Source organism: Microtus pennsylvanicus, chromosome 3, assembly GCF_037038515.1.
Source record: "Microtus pennsylvanicus isolate mMicPen1 chromosome 3, mMicPen1.hap1, whole genome shotgun sequence".
In the NCBI taxonomy this organism is placed as follows: Eukaryota; Metazoa; Chordata; class Mammalia; order Rodentia; family Cricetidae; genus Microtus; species Microtus pennsylvanicus.
In genome coordinates this window covers 80,745,965-80,768,498 of record NC_134581.1, presented here as the reverse complement: position 1 = coordinate 80,768,498, position 22,534 = coordinate 80,745,965, and the positions used below count along the sequence as shown (strand labels likewise).

At 45.5% G+C, this 22,534-nt stretch overlaps 1 protein-coding gene across 14 annotated transcripts in view; it reads right to left on the bottom strand.

Annotated features, from left to right (window-relative positions):
- Gramd1b (GRAM domain containing 1B) overlaps nt 1-22,534 on the bottom strand; it is a 235,639-nt gene that overhangs the window by 50,701 nt on the left and 162,404 nt on the right. The window lies entirely within an intron of this gene.

The following is a 22,534-nucleotide window of genomic DNA, read 5'->3' as shown; positions in this document are numbered from 1 at the left end:
GAAGACACCGAGTCGCAGAAAAGGTGAAGGCGAGAAGGAGCCTACTGTTTCCTATGGCCTTCACAGGCTCTTGGGTTTGAAAGCTTGATTTCCAGCTGTTGGCTCTGGTTTGGAAGAGCAGAGAACCTTCTAGGCATGGGGCCTCACTGTCAGACATGGGTCCACAGGGTTAGAAGTTAGAGGCTGGCTCCACGTCTGGCTGAGGTCCTCGCTTCCTGGTTCACCAAATGTGCCCAAGGCCATCATATGCTCTCACGGCTGTGGAACGGACTACCATGCTCTCCCTGCCACAAAGGACTGTATCCCCTCAAACTGTGGGCCAGAGTAAGTCCGTCCTCACTTAAGTTGCTTCATGCCCCAGTTTCTGTCATAGTACAAGACGAGTAAGCAATACAGAGACTGAACTGGGAATCCAGTTCACCTGACTCAGACCTCATGTCTTGGTGAAGGTTTCTATTGCTGTGAAGAGACACCATGACCACAGCAACTCTTTCAAAGAGAACATTTAATTAGGGCGGCGTCTTACAGTTCAGAGGTTCAGTCCATTAGCTTCATGGTAGGGAACACAGTGGCACGCAGGCAGACATGGTGCTGGCTACATCTTGCTCAGAAAGCAACAGGAAGTGGACTGTGACACTGAGTGAAACTTAAGCAAAAGAAACTTCAAAGCCTGTCCCCACAGCGATACACTTCCTTCAACAAGGCCACACCCACCTCAACAAGGCCACACCTCCCAATAGTGCCAACCATCTGAACTTATAGGGGTCAATTGCATTCAAACTACTACACCTATGACCATCAGCTTCCCAGGTTAGTGTTCCATTACTGCAAATACCTGAGGTGACCAACTTCAGAAGGGAGAGGGTTCCTTTGGCTCTGTTTAAGGAGTTTTAATTCATGGTCACTGGTGTTACCATGGCACAGTGTGAGGAGGAAGAAACCTGTTCACCTCATGGGTGGCAGGAAGCAAAGACAGAGAGAGTGGCTGAGACCCTGAAATTGCCTTCAGTGAGGCCTCACCTCCCTAAGGCTCCCCACCTCCTCAAAGCACCGCAGGTTGGACATTCCTTCACTGTGTGGGCTTTGGGGGGACATTTCAAAGCCAAGCTACAGCAGCACTGCCCAAAGCCCTAGGTGTGCTTGTAATACCTGGAGAATGATGACAACTGCATCCCAACCTTGAGTCCCTTGAGATTCTGATTCAGTGACCCCATGAGAACACTGTGTGGGTCTACCTAATGCTCACGCTTTGCCCCTTAGACAAAGTGGGCCGACAGGTGTATTCTTACTATCTGGGTCTTTCTATGAGATGGCACTCGTCCATGTGCTCTCAGTGCCCGGGAGACACGCCGGAGGTGGATAATCACTGTGACCCACTGGGGCCACGGTGTCCTGCTCGTTAAATTCATGCTGAGCACTAATACTTCTTGAGCATCTGGGCGGGGGGGGGGGGGCTCGTTCTTTAAGTCCCAGGTCTGCAGCCTCATCACGACAAGTCTCTTCAAGACCGATTCCTTCTACGCCCTGCTGATAGAATAACAGGCTTGTGGGATCAAAGAAGCAGATGGGTTTGGACTGTCTGGTTCCACTTTAGTCACATAGGGGAGTCTCAGTTCCACAGAAGGGCAAACTAGCAATGCCAAGGGAAATGCTCACTGTCTCAACTCATTCTTCCTTCTGTCCTGAGCTCTACCTCCTACCTGCCTCTGCTCTTACTCCACAGAAGGGCCTTGAGCTTAGGTTAAATCTGAATCCAAAATTAACATCTAGCTGTTTGAACTGCACTCTTCAGCAGATGACTCTACTACCCCTATCTGGGGCTCATATATATATATAGTACGCATGCATGCAAACACACACACACACACGCCAACACATTTAACACTTAAAAGACAACGAAGCAAATAAAGACACGTGAAAGCACCCACAGAGTTGGGTTCATCTCCCACTGTGTCCCTTACAAGCTGAAGTATAGAACTCCTAAGTCAAATGCAAACCCTGTGTTCTTTCTGCTGGTTTTACCTCCCAGGAAGGTTCTAGGCCATTTCCTTCTTTTATCTCCAGCACATAAGAGTACCTAGGATGATTAGTCAATACTTGCACAGAGTAAAGCTCCATCAGGATAGTAAGCAAGATGTTGGTGGGTCAGATAACCACGTCCTCGTTCAGCCTTCCCCAGTTCCTTACTACGTGACTCTGAACACACCATGCTGACTTTTCAAGGACTCTCCCATCTCTATTATAAATACACCGATTCATCTTTCACTTGTATGGCCCCAACTCATAGCATGTTTACAGTTTCTACTGAAAACACTAGTTAAAAGGTCAGGGATAAGACAAGTGTAATTTCAAAGCAGGCTTTGCTGAGTCACACCTTTACATCTTCTAAGAAGCTAATCACGTGAAACTTCAGATCTTTTGGTCCTTAATACAGTCACTAAAAAGCAATACGTCACCAACATGTTCTTTGACTGCTCTGCCCAAGAAGGAAACAGCACAGACATCATTCAGAAACTTACATATCAAGCCATGCAAAGATTCTGCTCTACTGTGTTACGGAAGGTAAGCTTTCCTTTCTTTACAGGAGCTCCTCATTTGGGGTATGTGTAATGCAATTTGCTAAGCAAATGATTTCATGCAATCCTACCAACAACAAAGAGATGTGCTCATAATCCCCATTTTTTCAGATAACCATAAAAAGTGGGGTCCTGTGGCTTTGCTGAACAACAGAGCATCTATGTAAGTGCACCCAACCTGCCTCCCCTGGCTGACCCCTTCTCATCACACTCCAGGAAGAGAGGTAGCTGCTGGCCTCTCCCAAGGCCCAGGTTGCTTACTAAGGGCACCTGTCAATCACGCTGAGTCACCACCTGGCTAACTAGAGAGACTTTCACAGGAGTGATGGTCTCCACATGTCAACAGCTAAGCTATCGCTACCTAAGTGCCCAAATTGCTCTCCTGTAAATTAATTTAGGAAACTGTGGTAAAGTTGATAGCCTTTCCTGAACTAAATCGTCGCAGAAAGGGGACAAACAACAGCCTCAAGTGCCCAATGAAAATGAGGTTTCACAGGGTCCTGCGGTGTCCTGAAAGCACATTCCAGACTGCACTCTAGAGAAAGAAAAAAAAAAAGGTGTGTCCGCAAATCCTCTTGACCCAAATAACAGTCTCACCGACCTCAGCAATGTTCAACTGTTTTACGTTGCTGTCCACACAGAATACTGCTCACCTCAAGGCTTAATTGTTGTTGACAAGAACGAGAGGCTGTGATCACAGGCTGAGTCTTATTATATCTGTGAATCTTATTTGCATCACAATGAAGACTTGCCAGAAGGAGCACTCAGGCATTTTAATTGGACCCGATTTTGTGGGATGATGCAGAGCAAAATCGAACCTGATCGTCTTAGCTCATCACCCCAATCACGAGTGTACCTGTAAAATGCAGACAGCCATCTAAGAGGGTTCTGAAGTCCGTGGGGTAGGCCAAAGGAGGAAGAAGAAAAGACCTGATGTTTACAAAGAATTTTTTTTTTCAAATGCTAGAGACAAGGACACGAATTTGACCAAATTTGCTATAAATTATAAAAGTTTTATTTCAGACTGGGCAGACAGTTGAGTAGCAGAAGTCTGGCCTCACCCCCAAATCCTTTGCTGCTTCCAAAAATACCTGCTCAAGTAAAAAGCATGCGATGATGTAATTTGATGTAGGATTCCACAGCACAAGACACCTTGGAAGATTTGTCTTGTCGTTCCTACTCTGGCCAGTTATCAGATAGATGTCTGCCCCTTGGCTCGAAATTCACCCTTCCTTGCCCGGCCTTATGATGGTGGAATGGCTCCCTGAAACATTTCTCCTTTGAAAGCAGATGTAGCATTAGGTCTTGCCAGTAGAGGGCGCTGAAGGGATGCTATAATTAGAACGTCCCCTGCACGAAGCTATGGGCAGTCTCCTAGCCTTGCAGCACCTCAAGAACTGGCTACATACATTGAGGCGGAAGCACACACACCCGCTTGGAGGAACTGGAAATTTAAGGGCTCTCTCACAAGACTATTCAGCTAGTGTTCTTCTAACTGGAGGGGGCACTCTATCTGTGACTTTCACTCCTATGACAATGAGGACTACTGAGAACTCTAGAACAATGGCAATGGGTTTCTGATCCTACTGCACGCACTGGCTTTGTGGGAGCCTAGGCAGTTTGGATGCTCAACTTACTAGACCTGGATGGAGGTGGAGGTTCCTTGGACTTCCCACAGGACAGGGAACCCTGATTGCTTTTCGGGCTGGGGGGGGGGACTTAATTGGGGGAGGGGGAGGGAAATGGGAGGCGGTGGCGGGGAAGAGACAGAAATCTTTAATAAATAAATAAATTTAAAAAAATACTCATCAATGATTCTTTTTTTTTTTTTTTGTTTTTTTTTCGAGACAGGGTTTCTCTGTGGTTTTGGAGCCTGTCCTGGAACTAGCTCTTGTAGACCAGGCTGGTCTCGAACTCACAGAGATCCGCCTGCCTCTACCTCCCAAGTGCTGGGATTAAAGGCTCCACTGTTGAAATTATTGGCATGGTTTCTGTCTGCTGATTGGCCCTCATGGATCTTAAATTTGTTCTTTTGTGACGCAAAGGCATTGGCTGTTCTGGCCATCTGGTACTCTTTTCAGAATATTCCAGGTTTTATATCTACTAATGCAGGAAACTAATTTCCATGAAGTCTCCACTCTGCCTTTCATGAGCTCAGCACAGATTCTATTCCCCAAGAGCTGAGCTAGAAGTATCCAAATGAGTACACTCACCGACTCTGACCTAGCTGTAGCCAGAGCCTCTTGTTGATACTGCATCCCTCACATGAGTGTGTCTACATAACAAAAACATGAAGCAAGAAACGTCTCAAAAGATGACGGGAGTCCATATGGTGTTATCACGGTGTTGGCTCTTCTGCTAAATCAGGTGCCCATCTGCAGAAAAAAACTTCACCATTGTCATAGAGATAGGGAGGTATAGAAGCTCTCCCTAGGACCAGGGATACCAAAGTAGTTACTGAGGAGTGAATCCCTGCCTAATTCTAGCCCACTGGGGAGATTGCATGGTGGGGGCTTTCACGTACACATCAATTAAATCCTGATTCACCATGAGTACAAACGTTCACCACAATATTTTTAGAGCCTTAGCCAAACAAAATTAATGGTGCCTGTACAACTGCTTTATATTTTCTAGATATTCATAACCATTAATTCTATGTTTTCAGCCAGGATCAATGTCAAATCCACTGACTGTGTAAACCTGTACTTTCCATTCGCTCCATTAGAACCAGCTGGGAGTTTGGAGCCCGTCCACCATCTGGGTTTTCTCCCACTCCAGTGAAGTCAGAATGCTGGGGGAGAGGAAACAGGCGTCCGTTTTCTCCAAGGTCAACAAAGGGACCCTAATGTGACACAATTCAGGTTTCATCAGTCCTAACCTAATCTGCTAATACTGTATAAAATTTCTCCACATCTCTATTTTGAAGTAAAAAATTAAAAATCTATGACATTTTCCTACCTATCTTATGATTTTCCACAGAATAAGAGCTAACGCGAGAAGGTGACGGGTCAGCCCTTGTCTGGGAACTTAATAAACGGCACATCGGGTTATACTCCACTTAATCTTATTATTTCAATTTTGCAGCAGAGAAAATTGAGTCAACAAGGTCCAGAGTGCTTCTGTTTGCTTATTAAGTACACTGAGATGTCACCATCAAGGTCTAAAGATTTAAATTTAAAATGGTCAAATCCTAGTGTTACCGTTCTCTTGACCTTCAGGTTTTATTTCAATCCAATTCTCTTTGCTCCTTTGGGTTTTAGATTTGACTGCGGCTAAGTTTAGTGGTGTTCAGAAACACTCTGCAAATGATTAGGAAGATACTTGTGTCCTGTGTCGCAATTGGTCATCCAATGATATCAAGTGGCAGGCACTAAAGTGCTCTAACCCCAAGAGAAAGCGCAGGGTCCCTCCGGTGTGCCTGTCATTATGCCTAGGATAAGGACCAGAAAAGGTTCTAGGTCATACCTAGAGATAAAAAAGAAGATGAGACTGGAGAACACACAGCTAAGATGGAAGATCTTGTCATGATTCTGTGGGAAGCTCAAGAAGGCATGCGTCTTTGTGGAGCCCAGGAGCCAACAGACGGAGTAGGGAAGGTGGTAGGTGGCGTTGGGAGCTCAAGGGCAGGGTACCGGTCCACTTAACAGGGGGCATCCTAAAGCAGGTTGTTTCTCATACAGGGAAGCTATGAGCTGAGAACCCGCCAGCAGGGTGGTCACAAACAGGGAAGAAGGAAGAACTTAGAAGAAGGAAAGGGTCAAATCCAAAGGCTTTTGGTCCCACTTTGCAATGTCTAAAGTCCCAATTCCTTGCAATAGGCAAGTGACCACGCTGTGGCCCCCACTGTTCTCTGCCCACTTCAGGATATTAGGAGATTCTAAGCCCATCTCCAAATCACCTCTTTGTGGAGGTAACTGACCTCTTCTTAATACCAGATTAAGGTCTTAACCAGGGAAGGCTGCTCACAGGGTGTCCCAGTTAAGATGCTGACATGTGCCCAAGAACAGACCTTGAGTCCTTCCTGCACAGGCCCAAGGCTTAAGCAACAGGTCCATTTCTTCCATCTTCCTCTACCCCAATCCCACTTCTGCTTTGGATGAGAGAACTCCTACTGGCTTCAGTAGCTAACGTACACCATAAAAATAGTATTGACAGGCTTCTGCAGTGTCTTGGCAATTTAAGTTGGGGGAACCTATGTGTGCACACATGTAGATGTTCACATGCATGTCAAAGTAGGAAAGGTAGTCGTTTCTGATGTAGGAGTGTCATATATCAATCTGTCGATCCCATTGGTTAATTAATAAAGAAACTGCTTGGCCTGATAGGTTAGAACATAGGTGGGTGGAGTAAACAGAACAGAATGCTGGGAAGAAGGGAAGTTAGGCAGATGCCATGCCGCTCCTCTCCAGGGCAGACGTGATGAAGCTCCGACCCAAGATGGATGTAGGGTAGAATCTTCCTGGTAAGTCACCACCTTGTGGTGCTACACACATTAATAGAGACGGGCCAAGCAGTGTTTATATGAATACAGTTTGTGTGTTGTTATTTCGGGTGAATCTAGCCGGCGCGGGAGCCAGGCGGCGGGAAGCAGCCCGCAGCTCCACACAAGTTTCAGTGTGACTTAGAAAGGAATTCTGTCAGTGACATAACTCAGTCCCCAGTTACCGGCTTCTGTGTGCCATCTGACACGCCAACACATCTCAGAAGGTTGGTTGACGGGGTCAGCCAGCGGAGAAGCCAGGTGGAAAGCAAAGGACCGGAAACCACCGCCAAGGATCCTTACCCAGCTCCTATTTGGTATAGTGAAGTATCTGGAGATACCAAGAGGGCTGTTGTGTTGCTGCAACACAGAGAGTTCCCTAGATCCAATGCACAGAGCTGGGACGGGCTGCCATGTGTCTGATGCCCATGGCTGTGGCAGGGTTCCTATCTACAGATGCATTTTCTTGGTGTGCACCTTTCACACTCATGTGCACCTACAGCTGTTGGTCTGCTCAGTCACTCTCCCTAAAGGTGGCACCTAGGATGCTCAGCTTAATGTCCCAAGTATTTACGTGACTCTACTAAGGATGACCTAGGCTAAGTGTCACACCCAGCATTCACTTTGTAAGACAACTTCTACTACCCTTGTAGGATGTGACATGTAAGTGCCCTGTCCTGCCCTTACTCCGGGCCTCAGTTTCTCTATTATAGCAAAGGACCAATGTGACTAAAAGAGCTGACCCTCCCCCCCCAATCCAGGTCACTTTTCCTCTAAAGTTCCATATCCAAGCTTTACTTTTTACTTTGTCAAGTAAGAAGCACCTAAAATGTGAGTTGTGTGGCCGTGGAATGGGAGACAGAAGGCAGCTGCACTGACCACAGCTGACTTGACAGCAACCCAGCCAGTGCTGCTGAGCCGGGCTCCTGATTCCTCTCTTCTCAACACATCATTGCTCCCTGTCCCTCCACATCCTCTTCTAATCCAACTTAACAGGGACTGGAAAGGGACAAGTAGGGACAGAAGAGACCTAAAGAGACCGGTAGTAAGGTAGCAAGCTGAGGACCCTGACTCGCGAGCCAGCCTGGCATAAGGGTTACTACAGAATAAGCCTGGACCTTTGATGACACATTTTTTTTCTTCAATCCTGAAAGGGCTGTGAAAGTCTCACTTCCATGGACAATATCATAGTCCATGTGAACCAGAAGCATGACATGTGGCAATAATTCACAACTCGAGCCTCGTTACCTGAAGCAAGGGAGGGAATTCGATAATCCTTCCACCATTACCAGGAGCATGCCTAGAAGACAGCACACTGCTTGCAGAAGACAGGCAAGACAGCAGAGTTCTGGAAACCCTGCTCTACACAGAACAGCAGACTACAGATTTTTAGACTAAGGGGAGGCCTTAGAGCAGTGGTTCTCAACCTTCCTAAAGCTGCAACCCTTCGATACAGTTCCTCACGCTGTGGTGACCCCCCAACCATAAAATGATTTATTTGCTACTTCATAGCTGCAGTTTTGCTACTGTTATGGATTGTAAGATAAATATCTGATATTCAGGGTGTCTGATATGCAACTTCCCTAAAGGGTCACAAGCCATGGGTTGAGAACTGATGTCTTTAAAGGAAACTGGTTTTCAGGTGTGTGGGAGGAGGCAGAGGGAACGCCCGAGGAGAAGAGAGTCTAGCTTCTCTAATTCTTCAGAGGAAGCGATAAGAGGTGCCACATCGGGATTTGAGAAATGGGAATGCCACACGAGTTTAGGCAGTGAAACCTTGGAGGAGGAGGGAGCAGTGGAGGGTCCTGGTTCAAAGGTAAGCTTTGAGTCCTCATTTTGGTCCAAATGACTTCCACAAGACCACCTTCCATCACATGGGGCTGGAGAGTGCCCAACAGGCAAAGGTACCTAACGAGGGAGGGCGCAGAACAGCAATGAGCATAGTACCTCCCAGTCCCTGTACTGAAAACTACTAACCGCTCTACCCGCTCCTATCCTGTAGATGTTTCTGCTCTAGACTGGAGACTTGGAGTTCTCCCTGCATTGTCAGAAAGACATCCACAAATCTCTCTCACGGAAAAACCTTTTGATCTCTCAATACAGTTCCTACCCAAAGCAGTTATTCTCTGCAAAGCTTCCTCCAAAGAGGAGTCAATAGAAGTAGGAAAGGAACAACAATAACGCTGTCTGGTCTATTAATCTCCAAAGAACTGAATATTCTTAACAAACGGTAGCAGCAGGGACAACATTCCTCTCTAAAGCAGGTGGACACATTGTGTCTATCCACAATGCTCTATCCATCGCAGCCTGTCTCAGAGCAGTCAGTGGTAGCTAAACCCCCACCAAGAACAGAAATGGCCCTGTGCAGCTTCCTGGAAGTCTTATAAAGTATGTTCAAGTGGGAGGGAAGGGAGGCTAAGCAAACCCTGCCCACTGCTGGGTCTCTGCATGCTGACATTTGTCATCAGGGTGGAAAATATCCACGAGACATGCTCTGGAGGGCTGACTTGTTTTCTTCTGAACAGTTCTGCATTTGACTCACCAAGCCCGATATCAAGCTCTATAACACGCAGTTTAAACATGCCTCGTGCAAAATGTTTGAAGGCTGTTGGGGTGCCTCCGAGCACTGTGCCTCACATACGTGAGGCCCTGGGTAAAATCACCAGTCCTAACAAAAAAGAAAAACAAAACCAAAAACTCTTGGGGAGGCAGAAGCGCTTTTCACTTCAGGGTTTTGTACATTTTGAAATGATTTTGTGAGCAGGTATTTTGACAGTAGGATCTGAGTCTAAATTCACGGTTCTTTTTCGTTTCCTTTATAATGTGTGCATATAACTTACAGTTAACCTGATGTAATGTCCCAGTACACCTGTTTCCTGCTGTAATCCACCACAGAGAGTCAGGCATGCTATTTTTCACCAGGGTTGTCATGCCAACGCCCAAAGTTTTAAACCAGGATTTCAGATTATGGATCCTCAGTCCACACTCCCAACTACAAGAAAAAGCATTCAATCTCTCATCTAACTGACAACTTCTCCTAGTCCTGAGGATTTTCCCAGAACACCATGGTGGGAGAAAACACAAAGCAAAACCTGAACAAGTCTAGGCTCAGTCTGTGTCTCCGAACTCCTCCCCTGGCTTGCATGTCCGAAAGTGTCGGCACAGATGTAACTACTGAGTAATTGATGTAAAATAAAATTATAGAGAACAGGATAAAAAAGAAGCCTTGAGCTAGGTGCCAAGTGTGGGGGAAATCTGACAGGCTCGTGTTCAGAAAAGCAATGGTTGAGCAAAACCAAGAAGCTGTAACAGAAATAGCTTCCATGGCTGCACGCTGAGAGAAAGCGCCATTCGGAATCTGCATAGGCGCTGTAGAGTGAGGCCTCATACACAGCCTTGGTTATGAGCTACTTCCTCCTCAGGGCACCCCTACTTCCCTCTCAGACACCCCTGACCATCCTGCTTCTCTGGGGCTTGGAAAGCTGTGCAGAGGGTTAAATTTAACTCTGGGGACTGAGCTGGGTGTGGACAGTAATTATAATACCTTGTATTTATGTCTAGCTATTTCGGGCCTGCAGCTTGTTTTCTCTTCCTTCCATTCCCTCGGAGGAGGTCACAGAGCGTTATAGATGTGGTTTCCAAGGCTTTCCTGTGACACCCTTCCGAGTGTTGCTGACATTGCCTAGAGGTGGCCGTCCAGGAGGGATTTCTCTCAACCAGAAGTCTGGGAGTCCAAATGGTAGGCCCACACTCCCCAGAACAAGCCACACTGACTGAAAGGGGACTGACTGACCCCAGCATGAGAATTATCAGAGCAAGGAAAGCTCCCCCATCTGCAGCCTGGTTAGCCACAGGAAGGCTGTTTCAAATGGTGATCTCAAGGTACATGAAATGTTCTCTACCCCAGTGCCAACCCTGAAAAACTCCATAAATATCAGCCTCATCCCCCTTTTACAATTGAAAACACAGAGGCAGAGACGGAGGAACAGTGGAGTCAGGTGTCAAAACCCTGTGCGTGGTTCCAGGGTACCCATTCACAACCAGCTACCTGGCACAGATTTAGGGGCCTGATCCCTTGGGTTTCCGCGTGATTCCAATATTTAGCCAGGTAAGTCACTGGCAAGCTTTGGTTTGCCTAGTGATACTCAGATTCTGGGGGGCCCAGAAGTTCCAGAACTGAAGCCCTGCACCTGTAGTAATTTAACAAGCATCTCAGGTGTTCCGCACAGGTGGTGCTGGAGAGACACCTGGAGAAAAGCCACTTGTGTCCTTCCCCTACCCCACTACCTGGGGCAAGTAAACAGCACACTGGGGACAAGCTGGAGTCTATAGAGACTTTTATTTCCCTCACAGGAACAACCACTGCAGGCTAGGCTGAAGACAAGGCTTTCTTTGGAAGAGGTGGGGTGGAGCAGGGGAGAGAGTATGACCCGAGACAGCTCACCGTCCTTCCACACTTGACATGCTGCACAGCAGAGGGGGAACACGTGGATGAAAATGGGAAAAGAAAGAGACTAGGCGGTCTGGGTCCTTCTCTCAGCACCAGAACAATGGCCTCTTCAGATCCCTGGCATCTGAACTGGCCATCAGCCACCAGGAAAGAAAAAGAGTCTGCTGTCCCTTTAAGAACGCCCTCTCTCCACAAAGGTCAGAGATGCCTGCTCAGGCGGCCCAGAGGCTGCCTCCCAGGCCACTCTGGGCCCCTGGGCCCATTCTGCTCCCCCTCCCGGCCGATTAGGGGGCAATAGTTATCTTCTCAAGGCAGAGACCACCTGGGTGGCAGATTCTCCACTGAGGCACTGGGACAGGGACAGAGCAAGAGCCCAGGAACTCACGTGATTCTCAAAACCCTCCCTCCAAGAAGAGTAAGAGGACTAGGGCTGGGAGGAGAGGGTAGTGGCCCCAAAGAAAACTGCTCCAAGAGAAACAGAATTACCATCAGAAGAGCAAAGGGTAGCTGAGAATGGATCCAGAAACCAGAGGGGAGGGAGGAAGAGTGGAAAAGAGGTCATTGGGAGCGAAGAGGGGCTGGAGGGCTCTGCAGGACTCACTCAGGAGTCTCGAGGACAAGGGTATTTATCCCTTATAGACGGTTCAAGTCCCACCACTTTACACAGCCTTAGTTCAGGTGCCTTTCTCTATTCCCCATAACCTCGGGTTCTCTATCATTAATACTGAGACCCAGGGAGCAAATAGAAAATATCAGAAACTACTGTTATTCTAGCCCTAATATTGCTAGGGCACTTCAGATGGTCAGAGTGTGTCTTCAAGAGGTCCATTCCCACACCATCAACCTACAAAGAAGTCCCAAAAGAAAAGGGGGCCTTCATTAAGAAATTTTCATGGCCTGATACAGATCATAATTCTGATGTTAAAACAGCTAGCTCATAATCAGCTATCCATTGTCTATACATAGCCAGGTATTACAAGTATTTTCTGTAAAAGGATAAATAAATATTTTTGGCTTTGGAAAGTAAACAAACTCTGTTATAATTAACAATATTCAACTCCATTGTTATGGGGGGTGCATAGGAAACATCTAATTGAAAAATGTGTCCATGTCACGGTATAAATTTATTAAACAAACATCTAGCTAAAGATGTCTGACTCCAGAAAGAAAGGATGAGCTGGCCTCTTACTCTCAGAGATCCCCCTGCCTCTGCCTCTGCCTCCTGAGTTCTGGGAATAAAGGTGTGGGCACCACCACTACCCAGCAGGACAAGTTCTTTCATTGCAAGCTGATACCCTGATGGTCAAGACAAGTTACTGACGATACCAACCAACTGCAATGACTTCTTTTAGTTTGAGCTTGTCTTACTGTATAGCCAGGCTGGTCTTGAACTTCTGATCTTGAATCATCCTGCCTCAGTCAGGATGACAAGTGGGTACCACCACACCAGGGCTTCGGTGATTTCTCTGTGCTGGTTTCTTCAGCAATTATGTTCAGCATTTGTGCATGCTCTCTCTGCTGCAATATCCCCCCCCCCATCCATCCATCCATCCATCCATCCATCCATCCATCCATCCATCTCATTCTCTACCTCAAAGGAAGTGTTATTGCCCTTTGTGACATTGAAAGCTCTCAGAAAGCAGAGACTCCCCCTTCAGCTGACTTAAGGGTTAATAGACCACCTCTCAAAATGTCTCCCTCAACATTCTACATAGAACAGTATCCATCACCTACCTAGATGCCCACATCCCAACAGACTGGACCCAGCCAGTCCATTCTTCAGTAGAGAATCCGTGCATGTTGTTAATCTGTTGAGTCGTTCTAGTAAGGGTACCTACCGTTCTCAAGTTAAATCTTAGAAAACAACATTTCACCTCCACCACAAGTAGAACTGGAAGGCTGGCAGAGAGGCAGCAATGAATGGAACCCTTTCTTCTGCCTCTCACAGTTAGTATTTCCAGATCCCAGAAGTTTTCCCACCCGGGAGCTCACACACTGAAAATGACTTTCTTGACTATACAAACAACTCGTATATCTAAAACAAATAAGGTAGAAAAGTGAAAAAATTCAATTTTCAAAATTTTAAAAACTTGCTTGCTCACATTGTTATTTCCACACAGACAGGCCACACGCCGTGAATCCATCCTACCTTTCATAACCCAGCTCTGCTTCAAAGATCTGCTTCCAATTCTTCTTGCCTAAGGAGAATTCCTTGAAAAAAAATTTTTTTCTCTGCCCAATTTCCAACTCTTTAGCATCCTTTGGGATTCCCCAATAGAGTTCACGCCTGCTTAATGTCCCTTATACGTGGTCCAGGAACTCCTAATGACTGGGACCTGCTGCCTTCTCAGAAACCATGGCTGCATGCTCAGTCTTCCATGGAGGTGAGCACCCTCCACAGGCTTTCACATGAGTGAAAGACTGCTTCAATGGAATAGCTGATGCTATCCTCCCAGTATCTGACCTCCCGGCACTGTTCCTGCTACCACTCCTCAGCTTAGCCATTCACCCAAACCTGGATGGAATGCCTGCGTGCTGTCTCTAACTCACTGAGCCTGGTGTTACCGGACAGCCCATCCACAAGGAAAGAGAGAACTTCCAAAAGGATGATGGAAAGTAGGCTCTGAGCCGCTGAAGGAAAGCGGTGGCCCTTAACACTTCATAAAGGAGCAGTTCGTACCCAATCAGCCTATGCTAGAGAAAAATGCATGACTCACAGCCTCTTCCCACCACACAACTGAAGACTGTCCCTTGTCCATAGAGACTACATGATCCCAAATGTCAGCCGAGCTTTACGATGGTAGGTATTGTTTTATATCAAAACCGGATGAAGGTGAGGGTGAAAATACACACCTTTAATTCTAGTACTTGGGAGACGAGACAGAAGGGTCGGGAGGGCAAGGTAACTGAGGCTGTGCAGCAAGTTTCAGGCCCAGTCCTGTGTTAAAACACCACCATACCCCTTCCTCTACAAAACACTATTGAACTAATTTATTTATATATTTATATTTTAATTTATGTGCATCGGTGTTTTACCTGAATATATACTGGGTAAGGGTATCCCGGAACAGGAGTTAGCAACATCTGTGGGCTGTCATGTGGATGCTGGGAACTGAACCTGGGTCCTCTGGAAGAGCAGTCAATGCTCTTAACCACTGAGCCATCTTTCCAGTCCAACTAATTTATTTTTAATTACATGTATATATCTACAAACATATTTGTGTGAGTATGTGTGTTTGCATATGGCACAACACACATATGGAGGTCAGAAGACACTGCATCAGTCGCCTTTACCCACTCAGCCATCTCGTTGGCCCAAATGTATTAATTTAAAAGTAAAATTGCAGCTGGCAGAAGAGAAACAAGATTGGGGAAGAACTCTCTGTGAATACTTCTAAACATAGAAACCACAAGGAGAAGACTGGGGGATGTCGTCACATTAAAACAAAATTCAGCCAATAAAAATCTACCTGAAGTTTAAGCACAGAAGAAACTGCAGAAATCCTGACAACGTGTCTGACTAAGCATTAATGCCTAGAATGGCAGCGAGCACTGGAAAGACACACGCGTCAACAGAAAAGTTGGCAAAGGACAAAACCGGTAGCTCACGGAAGAAACACAAATCAGAAAAGGAGAAACTAAAAACATGCCACCAATGATCAAAGAAATGCAAATTCATGTGACTCTGAGATACCATTTTTGGGAAACCAGATTGGCAAGGGCTATCATAATGCCAGTACCAAGTGGGTATTCTCATAGTCTGCAGGTTGGTATATAAGTCGACCAATCTTTCAGTAGTCATACAGATTCTGAATCAAACATTTGATCCAGAAACCTAGCTTCTAGATTTTTATCTGGAGAAGTCAAGACATTATTTTACAGTTGAAAAATTAAAATAATCTAAATGTTAAACACAAATGGATCAGACAACAAGTTATACTTGCTACCAGTACAAGTACCTGTCACCGGGTCTGAAGGCCCATACTTGTATATCAAAACACTAGGAAGGCTAAGGCAAGAGGATTGGAAACTTTATACCAGCCTTAGTGGCAGAGGATAACCCTGTCTCAGACATACATAACTCTCAAACGTTTAATTTTTAAAAATGGTAAAGGGCTGGGTAGATGGCTCAATGGGTAAGACCACTCATATGCAAGCTTGAAGACCTGAGGTCAAATCCCCAGAATCCGTATGAAAACCTGAAGTGGTTGGATACACCTGTAACTCCAGGGCTCTGAAACGTGGTACTGGGGACCAGAAACAGGAGGATCTCCGGGGCTTGCTAGCCACCAATGTAGCTGCAGTTTCAGAGAGAGATCCTGTCTCCTGTCTCAAAGAAACAAGGTAGAGAGTGATAAAACCAGATGTTTGCCTCTGCCTTTGCATGCATGTGTGCGCGCACACAAATCAGTACTCAGTATTTAGAAGAAGAATATACTGTTAATTATATTGTACAAGTTATAAATATATCTGTCTAGCTAAAATAGACATATAATAGTCTCAAGAATATTAGCCCAAATCCTAAGTGATTATCACTGAGGAGTGAAATTATGATTGATAGCTCTTTCTTTCAACTCTTTATATTTACCGATTTTTCAACAATGCCGACGGAAAGAAAATTGTGTTACCGAAAAAGTCTGACTACTGATACGCTTTCCTCAAACATTCATTTAATTCTGGTTTCCAAAAAACAACTATGAAAGAGTATGGTAAAGAAGATACAGAACGACGACAACAAAATTATGGGATTCCCAGCAACATGCTCAGAGAATGGAAGGCGTTAACTTCTACTTGTGATGAGAGCAAACTGGGATGATCCTTTTCAAGTACGTGGTAATGAAGCTAAGTCTAAATGATGAGGATGATCTGCAGGGGCAGAGGCAGGGAGCACAGTCAAAGATTTCCATAATAAAAAAAAAAAAAAAGGTATCCGGCCTGTTCTAGGAAGGTGGTGTGCCAGGCCAAGACAGAAGGCTTCCGGCAGGTTGGAATGGGTGCTGAGTCAGGATGGTGAGGACACAGCTGGACTGGAGATCAGACATACAGCAAGGTGTCTCTGCGCTTTCTAGAGAACAAACACAAAACTTCTATGATTCCATTATCTGCAAGCCCAGAATAGGGAGACCTAGAGAAGCAGGAAGGATTGCCCATGCTGGGGTGCCGAAGTAAATGGAAATGCTAGCAGAGGGCACAGGGCTTCTTCTAGAGGTGAAGAGATGTTATGATGTTGGCTGTAGTGAAGGCTACAAATACATGTGACCACTGAAAGCCCCAGGCTCGTGCACTTTGAATCAGTTTTATATGGCAAGTGAATCACAATGGCAAGTGAATCACATCACGGTAAAGTGGTTTTTTAAAAAGATATCAATCGTGTGGCTGTTGTAACAGACCAAGCAAAATACTAAGGAGGTTATAAAATAAAAAGGCCGAGGGGGTTGGTGACACGGGGCATACGTGCTTGGGAGAGGATTATTACCTAGCATGTACAGAACCTAGGTCATATACCTAATACTACCCACCCTCAAAAACTAGACTTGAGAGAAAAAAAAAAGACAATGACAAAGGCCATGAAACTGGGGGGAAGAATGGACAGAGAAATGCCACAAAGATAAACGTGGTCACATGCAGAGTGAGGAAGGACAAATAAAAACTGGTAGAGAAGCCCCCACTATAAAGGACTGGCAGAAGCCAAGCACGGTGACACATCAATCATCCCAGCAGCCAGGAGCCTCAGGCAAGACTATCAAATGAGACCCTGTCACCAAAACAAGGATAGAAATGGCTGGGAGAAGATGTGAAAGCTTGGGGCAGGAGACTTGCATTCATTTTCCACGCGGTGAATTCAAGGAGGAGCAGAAAGCAGCGTGCGGTTTTAATTTAGAATCCTTTTCCTGACAACCATGGCTATGACTGTCTAGTGACTGGTGCCAAAAGCAGTTATTCACCGCATTTGGTGCTACCGTTCAGCCCCAAAGCGGTTCTAACTCATGCCTAGGAATAGACTCTGGAGAATTGGTCAGAAGACGGGAGAAAGAAAGAAACGCCAACCTTCCGGCTACACACGGCACTCTCGGTGTTTACAGAGCTGATGCCTAAGCACTCCGAGGAGAAATTCATCAAAAGGGGCACTGCCACCATCACTGCTACAAATGTCTTGGGTTAGCCTACGACTCCTCACTAGCTGGGGGCGGTGGTTGGTTCCTATTACCCTTGAGCCTCTCCAGAGCATTATTTTGTTTATTTTAATCAAAGACGATAAGAACACGACATAGGAACCCTCCAGAAGTGAATTTGGAAGTTTAAAAGAAAGCTTTTGGTCACACCAGAGTTAACAGATGTAAAATGCAGAGGGGAGGAGGGGTGGCTGTGCTCTGCAAAGCAAATCACCTTCAAAAGCCAAATGGTCACTTCCCATCTTTGCATATTTCATGTCTGCCAAATTAAGACTCTGAAGAACAAAGGAGTTTTTGCATGCCGTGTCCTATGGCCCCTACCCCATGTAAAAGCTATGACCATCAGGAAGGATAAAAGTTGAGGTCGCTGTAGGGAAGCTATTATGAAACAAAGAGGCTCCCAGTCTCCCGAGAAAGGGTCCAAAAAAAGATCTGAACTGAAAGATTCATCTATTTGCATGACTTCAGGGGATACATCCAATCCCTCCAGTGGGATTTTCCTGTCCGATACTACCTGAAACAGGGGCCCAGTTTGGTCCCTCCACTGCAACAAGTACTCTCTCCCACTCCCACGCAGGGCAAAGACCAAATTTTAACTAATGTTTTTTTTTTAATTCCTAAAGCTACGGGATGCTCAAGAATTTCGTTGAGTCAAGGAATGAGTAATTGAACTAAAGCAGAATATAGTGGGAATTTGAAAAGGACAGTAATAGCATTGCATTCGGAGGCTCATTAGCCCATCTTAGGGATGAGGGGGAGTCTTGCTATGGTCACAACTCTTTCTTGTGATGGACCCCGGGTCAAGCTCTGTCCTTCATTGAGGTAGTCAAGTGATTATGTCCTTGTGTGAGAAGTTGGAAAAGTTTCAGCAACAAGACCAAAACAGAGCTCGGAAGGTGGCTCACCTAAAAGAGGGAGAAAGAGTGCGAAGGGACGACAGGAGAGAGAATGGTTATAGTTCTCCAGCTCTACCTAGAATGGGGTGGAAGGAGAGGATGGTGACCATGGTCTTCAAACAGGTGTCAAACCTAAGACAATATCCTAAGAGCATCTACATTCACAAAGCAGCTCTGAGTGTCTGGCATTGTCCTCTGTGTGCCATAGGAACTGGCATGTCTCATCTAAAACACACCATACAGCAGCCCTCCAAGGCAGATGTGGCAGTGACTATTTTTTTACATGACAGAATCAAAAATGGGGACATTAAGGAACTTCTCATAATCATACAAACGAAATGAACCATTTGCGTACTTCCCCAGAGTTACAGGGCAGAGCTTATGAAGGGAACCCTGCCTTAATGATGCTGTCTCTTAGGCCAGCATTGCAATGCAAGCTGAAGCATCATCCACCTCCTATAGATAAGAGACAAGGCTATATCTGGAACGTAGCGAATGTGCAGAATGAAAATATTTGCATTCTCTGAGGTTTGCACTCTGGGTCGTTTGAATATTGTCATCAATCATAAAGGATGACTTCCCACATCGAAGGCACAACTGGATCTGGTTCATAGAGAAATATGATGTTCTTCTCTAAGCTGTGTGGATATATTAGGTACAATTCTTCTGTGTTTGAAATATTTCACCTTTTAAAAGAATTTTGTGTGTGCGCGCGTGTGTGTTTGTGTATGGAGGTCAGAGGACACTTTGGAGTTCTCTCATATTATTACGTAGGAACCAGGGATCAAACTCAAGACTTCATGTTGTCAGTAAGCGTCTTTATAAGCTGAGCCATCTCACCAGCCCTCATCTCTGTTTTAAATACCTTCTAGCCTGGCCTTGAAGGAACAGCTCCTGAGTCAGATATAAGCAGGATCCTGGCTTCCTGTGGGGTTCAGCATACTGGAGCTGCTACAGCTACTGCATCCACAGATGAAGAAAGCCTCACCGCCCAGGATGGTGTGGCCCTGGCAGTGTTCCTCTAATTTAAGGTAAAGTTGAAAGCTCCAGATGTGGCCAGATCCATACTGTGGCAGAGATGAGAAGCTGCTGAGAGCTCACACCCTAGAGCCCAGCTAACCTTCTCCTCTCTTACTCTGTCACTCACCATGTGGACCTTCAACTATCTTGTCACCTACGATATGGGGCAAATTAGATATCACCCTTCTGAGAGGGCTATGGGAAGAGAGAGGGTTCTGAGAACAGAAAACAGGCCCTTCTGAGCTGAGCCCCCCCCACACACACACACAAGCACATGACCCTCTCTCAGCCCTGTTACATTTTCAAAGCTCTTTCTCACAGATGCTACCAGACTACAAACATCAGGCTCTTGCCTCAAGCATCATACCCACTGAAATGGAACGTGCATATGGGTGCTTCTTGGTCATCCTGAGCCTGTGGGCTCTCCTGCTGAGTATAGCAAGACCTTGGGGCTCTGCACATCTTCTAAAAAGATATCTCTCCCTGTACGCTGCTTTGTCACTTAAACTTCTATCCCAGTGCCCGCAAGCACCCCTCTGTTCTACTGGGCTACTCTCCCTTCACAAGGCAACTTGTTCTGGTTTCAATGGCTGTTCTTGATTGTTTTTTATTCCTTCCTCAAAGGATTGCTGGTCTCTTGAAATATTGGTGGCCTTCATTCTTCAAGAATCAGCCAACATTTCATCTGCCCCATGCACCCCTTTCTCAATTCTGACCATCGTTACTTTACGCATTTCTGCTCTATTACATTGTTGGCGAATGTAACTGACATCATAAAACACTGTCCTCATAAATCATTCCACAACATTTCTCAATTTTTTTTCCTCCAAGACAAGTACGTGCCCTCCAATTGCTTTGCAACCGTAGTAACTAAGTACAAGGAATTTTAGGCTCTATGATCTTAGGCAAAGGATTAAGAATTCAAGGCAAGGTTGAAAATTCAAAGCTAGCAACATAGAAAGACCAGAAAGATGTGTCAAGGTCCTGTTTCAAAATCTAAAGTAAAACACACCTATCACGCAGCAAATTTTCAAGTTTTACCTATTGTTATTATTGCCCTTATTTTCATTGCTATGAATATAAAGCCCTTGGAATAATACTGCTAGCTAAAAAAGATCCAACAAAAACAGCACTGTGTTGCTCTTGAAAATTATATTTACCTAATCTTAAAAGTAGAAATCTTTTTATAAGGGGCCAGGTTTGCAGAACACGGGTCTCTGTCAACACTCAGTATTGTAGTATACAAGTAGCCATGGACAGTCTATGAACAAGTAGTTGTCATGGCTTCATAAAAGTAGATGGAATGTTATCTGATTTTTTTTTACATGTCATTTTGCCCTTCTTGGATTTCCTGAATCATTTTTAAATACACAAGAAGGTGGACTTTGCAGGAAAGGTCTATAACCCTAACTACTCATGATTCTGAGGCAGGGAGATCATAAGTTCAAAGCCAGCCTGGGCTGCTGAGTGAACTCAAGGCAACCTATAGGACTTTGTGTGAATATAAAGAAAGAGAAACTAATAAGAGAGCTGTGGCCATCACTTGGTGGTCCAGTGCTTGTCTGGCATTTGTGAGATTCTGGTTCAATTCCCAGTATCATAAAGCAACAAAATAGAGGGGAAATGCACTACAGTGTGAATTTGTCAAAGAATAAACAAAGCATTTCTTAAAGCAAAAACCAAATGCACTCGGACCATCTTGGCTTACAAACTATATATATTTTTAAAAAATGGACTGCAAACTGAATGTACCCTGGGTAGCTCATGTCTATGGTCACACAAGCTCTTCCCCAATATCTCACTGTATGAGCCTCATTCCCAGAGAAATCAGTTATGGCAGGAACTGAACTGCTTTGTACTGCAGTCAGTCAGGCTTGTGTGACTAACTCTGGCCATGGTCTGACAGGGGCCATGGAGAGTATAGAAGACCCAAGCTGTCCTCCCTGCCATGGTTTCCATGGAGGAGACACCATGAGGATCAACAGCATGTTCTGTTAAACCACTGCATAGGGCAGTTCCCTGGGAGAGTTATCCAGAACCTCAGGGACCTGGAGTGATCATAAAATGTATTTAGGAGCCTTGAAAATAACTGGGGGGAGGGGGGGGGGTCATTGTCATGGCTAACCTGCTCTCCTCGGTTTAACACAATGTCTCTCCTCTGCAAGTATAAGCCAAAGAACAGTATTAAGATTAGATCACTAGGGCCAGGAATTGGCTCAGTGGATGAAGCACTTGCTGTACAAGCATGAGGACCTGAACTCTAGAACCTGCCTGGTAAGATGTGGGCACAGCTGCTTATAATCCTGGCTCTGAGAAGCCAGACGTGGGTAGATTCTGGGGGCTGCTGGCCAGGCAGTCCAGCTCAAACAGTGAGCTTCAATTTCAGTGAGAGACCCTTTCTCACAAGGAAGGTGGAAGGACTATTGAGGAAAAACCCAGTGTTGACCTCTGGCCTCTATATGCCTACATGGGTGATCTCACCAGCATACAAATGTGCAAACTCCCCCCTACACACACACACACACACACACACACACGATAGATAGATAGATAGATAGATAGATAGATAGATAGATAGATAGATAGATAGGAATAAACAGGGCTGGAAGGATGACTCAGCAGTTAAAGGAGCTTGCTGGTCTACCCCAGCTTCAATCCCCCAGAATACAGGCACTGGAAGGAGAGAACTGAGAAAGTATAGCTGCAGGTTGGACTCTGACCTCCATGTGCACACACGTAAATAAATGAATATAATAAAAAAAAATCTAAATGAGTGCAAAGTCACCAAGCATTACCTGGTTTATTACAGCACTTCATTTTGAGGTCATTTAAGGAAAAATGCCCAGCCTTATGGGCAATTCAATGAAGTCAGATGTATTTTGTCTTCAAGTTTTCTCACCAGAAACCCAAATCATCTAGGAATCATCTTTTCTAGACAT